Consider the following 9,295-nt stretch of genomic DNA (forward strand, 5'->3'; position numbering starts at 1 on the left):
GGTTGTTCATGTTATACTTGCCTTCCTCGTACTGCTCCTGCTGCTGCTCAAACTGATCCGAAGACGGCTGCTCCGGGTACTGGTACTGAGGCTCCTCAGATGGATCAACGTCTACTCACGAACACATGGCCAAAACATTGCACAAAAATAAGCATACAAGCAAACATTAACAAAAAACTAAGAAACAGTATATCAATACATAAAAACAGCGCACAAAACTATTCTAGAACTATTCTATACGTTACAACGATCGCGTGGATATAAAGAACGCTAAAAACGGAGCTAAAACGCGTAAACTAGGCCAAAAACAAGGTTCAGGGGCTTATTTGTAAGAAAACTGAAGTTCCAGGGGGTTTCTGGGCAAAAACCGGGGACTTATGCGCAATTAACCCATAGACTCAGGGGCTAACACGCAAAAAGTCAAGTGTTGGACGGCGGGTTCTATTTCTAGAAAAACCAGGGGGCTTCGTGTAAAATTCTGGGCCTTTTTGGGAATACTTTAACACTGAGCAGGACTGCGGGTTGAATTTAGGACAGAGGAGGGTCTCTTTAGAAAAAGAGCCGGGCTGAAGCGGTAAGGACAGATCGAAACCGTTGGATCTAGATCTAAAGGCCCAGGACGAAGAGGTATGTTGGATCTAATCTGGACCGTTCCCCCCAGATCTGACGGCCCAGATCTGATCCGCGTGAGGGGCGGCGGCGGAGCTCGCCGGGGAGACTTTTCCCGCGGCGGCGCGGCTTGGGAGCCCGCCGGACTTCGGCGTTTCGGGGATTCTAGGACTGGTTTGGGCCGGGGTTTGGCCGTGGAGCATGCCCGTGGCACGCGTAAGCCTCTGGGGCACTCGGCGGGGCGCTGCGGGGTACAGGGAGGGGGGCGCGGCGGTGGAGGCGGCTCTGCGCAACAGAGCTCGCCGGCGTGGGGTGCACCGGCCGCTACAGAGGGCTACGGTCTACGGAACTGCGTGCAAAAGGGGCGGGGAAAACGGGTTGGTGCTCACCGTGCCCTGAATTGGACGGGAAAGTGGCGCAGCGGGGTTGGAGGCGGGGTACGGCGGCGCGGCGTGGACCGGCGGCGCTTCTCCACGAGGATTCACGGGCGCAGCGGGGCCGAGGGCGGAGAAGAAAGGCTCGGGGACGACCCTGGTCTCACGGCGATGCTCCTGCGCGACTTGGCCGGTACTCCGGTGCGGCGGAGCGGCGTGGTCGCGGTGGCACGGGGCTCTGCTCCGCTCGGAGCTCGGAGGGCGGCGGCGGCTAGGTTTAGAGATGGCGTCTGGTGGGTTAGGGTTAGGAGGGTGCGGCGCGGCGTGATTTAAAGGGCCGGGGGGGGATCCTAGGCGTGCGTGCCCAGAGGGAACGCCCGCCGGGGATCTCGGCGTGACGGGCGCACGGGAGATGCGGGAGGAAGGAGACGGGGCTGACCGGTGGGGTCCCGGCGCAGCGAGACGGGGCGAGCGCGAGCGGGGTGCCGCTGGCGGGTGGGACCGGCAGGTCGGGCGGGCGAGGCGCGCGCGATGCGGGCCGGGCGCTGGCGAGCGGGGTGACGCGGGTGAGAGGGTGGGGCACTGGGCCGCGCGGGGAACGGGCGGAGGCAGGCCGCAGCGTGCGGGCTGGGCCGAAGCTGCTGAGCGGGCAACGGGGCCGAGCGGGGCGCGCTGGGCCTCGCTGGGTTTGGGCCGCGGGAAGGGAGAGGGAGGAACGGGCCGGGTTTGGCTGGGTTTGACTGGGCTTGGGCTGGTGGGTTCTTGGGCCGGGTTAGAGTGAGGTTTGGGTTTGGTTGAGGGTTTTGGGTCTTGGGTTTTGGGCTTCCTTTCCTATTTCCTATTCTTCTCATTTCTTAATCTAATTCAAACAAAGTTTGAATTCAAATTTGTATTTGAATTCAAACCACACTCAAATAAAATTATGCACCAGCATGAATGCAACAAAAATTTAAACCTATGATAAATTTTAATTAATTAGGAACAAAAATTAGATTAAATGCCAACTAAACACAATAAACCTTAGAAAATTTAACTAAAGCCAATTAATTTATTAATAAATACCGAAATTTAAATTAGGGTGTTACATACCCTACCCCCTTAAAGAAATCTCGTCCCGAGATTTAGCTGGGCTGGCTAGCAAAGAGATCTGGATAGGTTTTCTTCAACTCATCTTCTCGCTCCCATGTAGCCTCAGCTTCACTGTGATGACTCCACTGAACTCTGCACATCTTGATGCGCTTGTTCCGAGTAACCCTCTCTGATGTCTCCAGAATCTTCACCGGATGCTCAGTATAAGTCAGATCCTCCTGGACATCAACTCCATCCAGGGGTGCCTGCTCCTCGGGTACTCGCAGACATCTCTTCAGCTGAGATATATGGAAAACATCATGAACTCCTGAGAGGCTGAGAGGTAACTCCAGGCGATAAGCAACTTCGCCTTTCCGCTCTAGCACCTTGAATGGCCCCACATACCGAGGTGCTAACTTCCCTTTGACATTGAACCTGCGAATTCCTCTCATCGGGGACACCTTCAGGTACACATAATCACCGACACTGAAAGTCAGATCCCTCCGTTTGCCATCAGCATAGCTCTTCTGTCTGCTCTGTGCAATCCTCAGATTCTCTCGCACAGCCTGAACCATCTGCTCTGCATCATCTATGATCTCAGGGCCAAAGAGCTGCTTTTCACCAATCTGATCCCAATAGAGAGGAGTCCTGCACTTTCTGCCATACAATGCCTCAAAGGGAGACTTCTTCAGACTGGCCTGATAGCTGTTGTTATATGAGAACTCAGCAAATGACAGGCACTTATCCCAACTAGTACCATACTGGATAGCACAAGCTCTCAGCATATCCTCCAACACTTGGTTGGTTCTCTCTGTCTGCCCATCTGTCTGAGGGTGATAAGCCGTACTGAAGCGCAGCTTCGTATCCAACGAATCATGGAGCTGCTCCCAGAACCGAGAAGTGAACTGAGACCCTCTGTCAGGTATGATCTTCTTCGGCACACCATGCAAGCAGACAATCCGAGAGATGTACAACTCTGCAAGTCTAGCTCCGGAGTAAGTAGTGTTCACTGGAATGAAGTGAGCAACCTTCGTCAATCGATCCACTACTACCCAAATGGAGTTGTACCCTTTCTGAGTACGAGGCAATCCAACAATGAAGTCCATAGTGATTTCCTCCCATTTCCACTCTGGAATCTTCAAAGGCTGTAATAAACCTGCTGGCCTCTGATGCTCAGCCTTGACACGCTGACAGGTGTCACAAATAGCCACGTACTCTGCCACTGAACGCTTCATCCCATACCACCAGAAACGTTCCTTCAGATCATAATACATCTTGGTGCTGCCCGGATGAATAGAATAAGCTGTATCATGGGCCTCACTCAGAATCAACTTCCGAAGATCCTTCACATCTGGAACACAGATCCGGTTCTTGTACCACAAGGTACCCTGATCATCCTCTCTGAAATGAGGAGCCTTGCCCTTCTTGAGCAACTCACGAATCTCCTGCAGCTTCTCATCATCTTTCTGATGCTGCCTGATCTCTGACTCTAGAGTCGGTACTGCCTCAAACGCTGCACTGGAAGTATGATGCAAGAAGCCCAGACTCAACTGCTCGAACTCCTCGCATAACTCTGGAGACATCTGGAAAGCCACGGCCATGTTGACATAACTTCTTCTGCTCAGAGCATCTGCTACAACATTGGCCTTGCCCGGATGATAGTGAATCTCCAGATCATAGTCCTTGACCAACTCTAACCATCTCCTCTGCCGCATGTTCAGCTCATTCTGCGTGAAAATGTACTTGAGGCTCTTGTGATCAGTGTAGATATCACACCGCTGCCCATACAAGTAATGCCTCCAGATCTTCAGAGCATGCACAACTGCGGCTAGCTCAAGATCATGAGTAGGATAGTTCAGCTCATGCCGGCGTAACTGCCGTGAAGCATAAGCTATCACTCTGCCCTCCTGCATCAGAACACACCCAAGACCATCCTTCGAAGCATCACAATATACCGTGAACCTCTTCGTCTGGTCTGGCAGAGTCAGGACTGGTGCCGTAGTCAACCTTTTCTTCAGCTCATCAAAGGCCATCTGACGCTCATCAGTCCATACGAAAGCCACATTCTTCTCTAGCAAAGAAGTCAAAGGCTTCGCGATCTTGGAGAAATTCTCAATGAACCTCCGATAATATCCTGCTAAGCCCAAGAAAGATCTGACTTCCTTCACTGTCTGCGGTGTCTCCCACTCGAGCACATCCTTCACCTTGCTCGGATCAACAGCAATGCCTCCCTGAGAGATAACATGACCGAGGAATGGAACCTCGTCAATCCAGAACTCGCACTTGCTGAACTTGGCATACAGCTGATGCTCTCTCAATCTCTGCAACACGAGCCTCAGATGCTCCTCGTGCTCTTCTTCTGTCTTGGAGAAGATCAGAATATCATCAATGAAAATCACCACAAAGACATCCAGATAATCCATGAAGACCATGTTCATCAGATGCATGAAGAAAGCCGGGGCATTAGTCAAGCCGAAGGACATGACTGTATACTCATATAGCCCGTACTTGCAGGTGAATGCCGTCTTCGGAATATCCCCAGGACGGATCCTCAGCTGAAAATATCCCGAACGAAGATCAATCTTCGAGAATATACGAGCACCTCGAAGCAAATCGAAGAGATCCTCAATACGGGGCAGTGGATGCTTGTTCTTGATAGTGACTGCATTCAGCTCACGATAATCCACACACATCCTCTTCGAGCCATCCTTCTTATCTACCAGCAACAACGGAAAAGCCCAAGGAGAGAAGCTGCGACGGATATAGCCCTTGGCTAGCAACTCATCAATAGTCTTCTTAACTTCTTCATGCTCTATAGGTGCCATACGGTAGGGCCGCTTTGCAATAGGAGCTGGAAGTACTGCTCCGGAGTCAAAGGCGGCGGCATCGGGATCCCAGTACCCTGGTTGTTCTGACCCTGCTGCTGGCCAGAACCTGAACCGGTGCTCCTGGTGTTCACCATCTGATTTGAACAAAAGATTTCACGAGTAAGGATATTGCAGGAATAAACTCAGATGGATATGATAACTCTTTGCGGAAAAAGACTCAGCCATGATAAAGTAGACAGGATAGAGTTGACTGTTTTACCCCCAACGATCTAACTCATTTTATTAATTAGTTAACTTTAACATCTGAGTGATTTTCTTTAAACAAATTTATACTACAAAACTATGCAATCATTCAAAAATCCAAATCAAGCATGTATCATAATAACAAGCAGACAATTTTCACGACTTAGCCGAGTTTAGCAAAAGACTCGACTAACACAACGCGTCGCAGAACGTGCTATCGTATTATTATTAAAAAGGTCACCTAGCTATGCTCATGGTGGTCAGATGACTGATTCAGGCCAAAATCTACGAAACTATTCTTCAGAGAGAGAAATCAAGGCAAGACGGGTAAAAAGTCATAGAAGTCAAGGGGTATAATAGTAAAATAGTTTCAGCAGTCAAGGATTGGAGAGAAGAAGTCCTAAAACTCGACCAGTTCTATCTAGGCTTCGTCCTACAGTCGATATGGCTCTGATACCACTCTGTAACACCCGGTTTATAAAAGAGCATAAACCGAGCAATCATATACGTGCCAGGATCAAGTCACACGTATATACAACAGAATGAACAGTATATCATAGCACATATCACGTAAAAAGACATAATAAAGCGAATACGAATGTTTATTTATTACAATAATGACAAAATGTCTGATACAGCGGGAGCGAAGTACAAAATACGAATAAAGCTCTCCGAAGCTGAAGCAGGGCGCCACAGGGACGTCGACTGGGAGACGAAGCACCTAGAAGTCCTCGTAGTCCTGGTAGCGCTGGACGAACTCCCTCGTGTCGGCAGGAACTGAGCAGCAGTAGCGTAGCCAAGAGGAAAAAGTAGAGAAGAGGCAAGAGTGAGTACACAACTTGTACTCAACAAGTATAACACAAACTATGAGGCTCTAGGCTGGCTGACTCAACTGCATTAGCTTTTAAGTGTTGGCAAAATTTTATTAAAGCTATTTACTACGAGTTGATGAATTACCATTAACCCAGTTACATAGTAATTAATCAGAATTAATTATACTACTACTGAGAACCAAACCAAAAACCAAGCCACCAAGGTAACCCCGAGAAGCACCTCCCTCGTCGGAAGGAGATAACTTCACTAATCAAAAGGAGGATCTGGGCCGCTCATAACCGTGAGCACGGCTAGTATACCAGTTTTACACTCTGCAGAGGTTGCACATCTTTACCCACAAGTCGTGAGCTACGCCAGTTGTTCATCACACTTCCTTAGGTGAGATGGCCAGCGACTCACTACGAGGCCTTTAAAAAGAATCTCGTTGGTAAGGCGTAACCGCGAGAGTTAGGTCGGCGACGATGGGGCCCACCTCCGGGGGTACAAGCACAGGAGCGCAATCCAAGCACAGACCAAGCCGGAGGAGCAGGGACCATTGAAGCTTACTACTCTTGCCCCGCAGGTAAGTTACTCCAAACCAAAAAGATCTAATTATTACGCCAAGTCTATCCCATTCTAGCCTTGTGGTAGCGCTGTTGTCCCAGGTTGTCGCTCTATGAACCGGTCCTTATGGAGAGTGGCCAACCAGGCAGTAAGCACCGTGCTGGCCCCCTAAACCATGTTTCTAAAAAAAAACATCTTTTAACGAGAAGTGAGCCACTCAAGCCACACAGAGTGCCACTCTCAGAATTAAGTTCAAGTAAACCATTAATCAAATTAATTAAAAAGGACCAGAGTGTGTTATAGCGCAGCAACCTAGCACAACTAACCAAAATGCAACCCAAAGGTATATATAAAGGATATAAAGTGGCTAGGAAATCCTTATAGGCATATAGTATTAAAATGCAGTATGAAAATGTATTTAAAGGTGATAGGTTGTTCATGTTATACTTGCCTTCCTCGTACTGCTCCTGCTGCTGCTCAAACTGATCCGAAGACGGCTGCTCCGGGTACTGGTACTGAGGCTCCTCAGATGGATCAACGTCTACTCACGAACACATGGCCAAAACATTGCACAAAAATAAGCATACAAGCAAACATTAACAAAAAACTAAGAAACAGTATATCAATACATAAAAACAGCGCACAAAACTATTCTAGAACTATTCTATACGTTACAACGATCGCGTGGATATAAAGAACGCTAAAAACGGAGCTAAAACGCGTAAACTAGGCCAAAAACAAGGTTCAGGGGCTTATTTGTAAGAAAACTGAAGTTCCAGGGGGTTTCTGGGCAAAAACCGGGGACTTATGCGCAATTAACCCATAGACTCAGGGGCTAACACGCAAAAAGTCAAGTGTTGGACGGCGGGTTCTATTTCTAGAAAAACCAGGGGGCTTCGTGTAAAATTCTGGGCCTTTTTGGGAATACTTTAACACTGAGCAGGACTGCGGGTTGAATTTAGGACAGAGGAGGGTCTCTTTAGAAAAAGAGCCGGGCTGAAGCGGTAAGGACAGATCGAAACCGTTGGATCTAGATCTAAAGGCCCAGGACGAAGAGGTATGTTGGATCTAATCTGGACCGTTCCCCCCAGATCTGACGGCCCAGATCTGATCCGCGTGAGGGGCGGCGGCGGAGCTCGCCGGGGAGACTTTTCCCGCGGCGGCGCGGCTTGGGAGCCCGCCGGACTTCGGCGTTTCGGGGATTCTAGGACTGGTTTGGGCCGGGGTTTGGCCGTGGAGCATGCCCGTGGCACGCGTAAGCCTCTGGGGCACTCGGCGGGGCGCTGCGGGGTACAGGGAGGGGGGCGCGGCGGTGGAGGCGGCTCTGCGCAACAGAGCTCGCCGGCGTGGGGTGCACCGGCCGCTACAGAGGGCTACGGTCTACGGAACTGCGTGCAAAAGGGGCGGGGAAAACGGGTTGGTGCTCACCGTGCCCTGAATTGGACGGGAAAGTGGCGCAGCGGGGTTGGAGGCGGGGTACGGCGGCGCGGCGTGGACCGGCGGCGCTTCTCCACGAGGATTCACGGGCGCAGCGGGGCCGAGGGCGGAGAAGAAAGGCTCGGGGACGACCCTGGTCTCACGGCGATGCTCCTGCGCGACTTGGCCGGTACTCCGGTGCGGCGGAGCGGCGTGGTCGCGGTGGCACGGGGCTCTGCTCCGCTCGGAGCTCGGAGGGCGGCGGCGGCTAGGTTTAGAGATGGCGTCTGGTGGGTTAGGGTTAGGAGGGTGCGGCGCGGCGTGATTTAAAGGGCCGGGGGGGGATCCTAGGCGTGCGTGCCCAGAGGGAACGCCCGCCGGGGATCTCGGCGTGACGGGCGCACGGGAGATGCGGGAGGAAGGAGACGGGGCTGACCGGTGGGGTCCCGGCGCAGCGAGACGGGGCGAGCGCGAGCGGGGTGCCGCTGGCGGGTGGGACCGGCAGGTCGGGCGGGCGAGGCGCGCGCGATGCGGGCCGGGCGCTGGCGAGCGGGGTGACGCGGGTGAGAGGGTGGGGCACTGGGCCGCGCGGGGAACGGGCGGAGGCAGGCCGCAGCGTGCGGGCTGGGCCGAAGCTGCTGAGCGGGCAACGGGGCCGAGCGGGGCGCGCTGGGCCTCGCTGGGTTTGGGCCGCGGGAAGGGAGAGGGAGGAACGGGCCGGGTTTGGCTGGGTTTGACTGGGCTTGGGCTGGTGGGTTCTTGGGCCGGGTTAGAGTGAGGTTTGGGTTTGGTTGAGGGTTTTGGGTCTTGGGTTTTGGGCTTCCTTTCCTATTTCCTATTCTTCTCATTTCTTAATCTAATTCAAACAAAGTTTGAATTCAAATTTGTATTTGAATTCAAACCACACTCAAATAAAATTATGCACCAGCATGAATGCAACAAAAATTTAAACCTATGATAAATTTTAATTAATTAGGAACAAAAATTAGATTAAATGCCAACTAAACACAATAAACCTTAGAAAAATTAACTAAAGCCAATTAATTTATTAATAAATACCGAAATTTAAATTAGGGTGTTACATGTCGCCACATGAATTCATGTATCGTCGCAAAGGCATCTTCGACGAGAGTTCTAGTTAATTTGCATTGCCCTCGATTTCAGGCGACGACTTCGAGGCGTTTCTTCGACGGACAGACGAAGAAATAATGGATGCTGCGGTCCGCGAAGTTATATCTGAGGTGGACCGCATGGTCTTCGAGGAAGAAAACTCGGATGTAACAATGTGACTTATTGGTCTTCTCGTTTTTTCGCGAGGTGCCTTATTGTAACAATGTTACAGATGTAATCAAAGTTTCTTGTTTGTAATGGATGCATGCC

The sequence above is a fragment of the Panicum virgatum genome, chromosome 5N (genome assembly GCF_016808335.1).
Source record: "Panicum virgatum strain AP13 chromosome 5N, P.virgatum_v5, whole genome shotgun sequence".
NCBI classification, from domain to species: Eukaryota; Viridiplantae; Streptophyta; class Magnoliopsida; order Poales; family Poaceae; genus Panicum; species Panicum virgatum.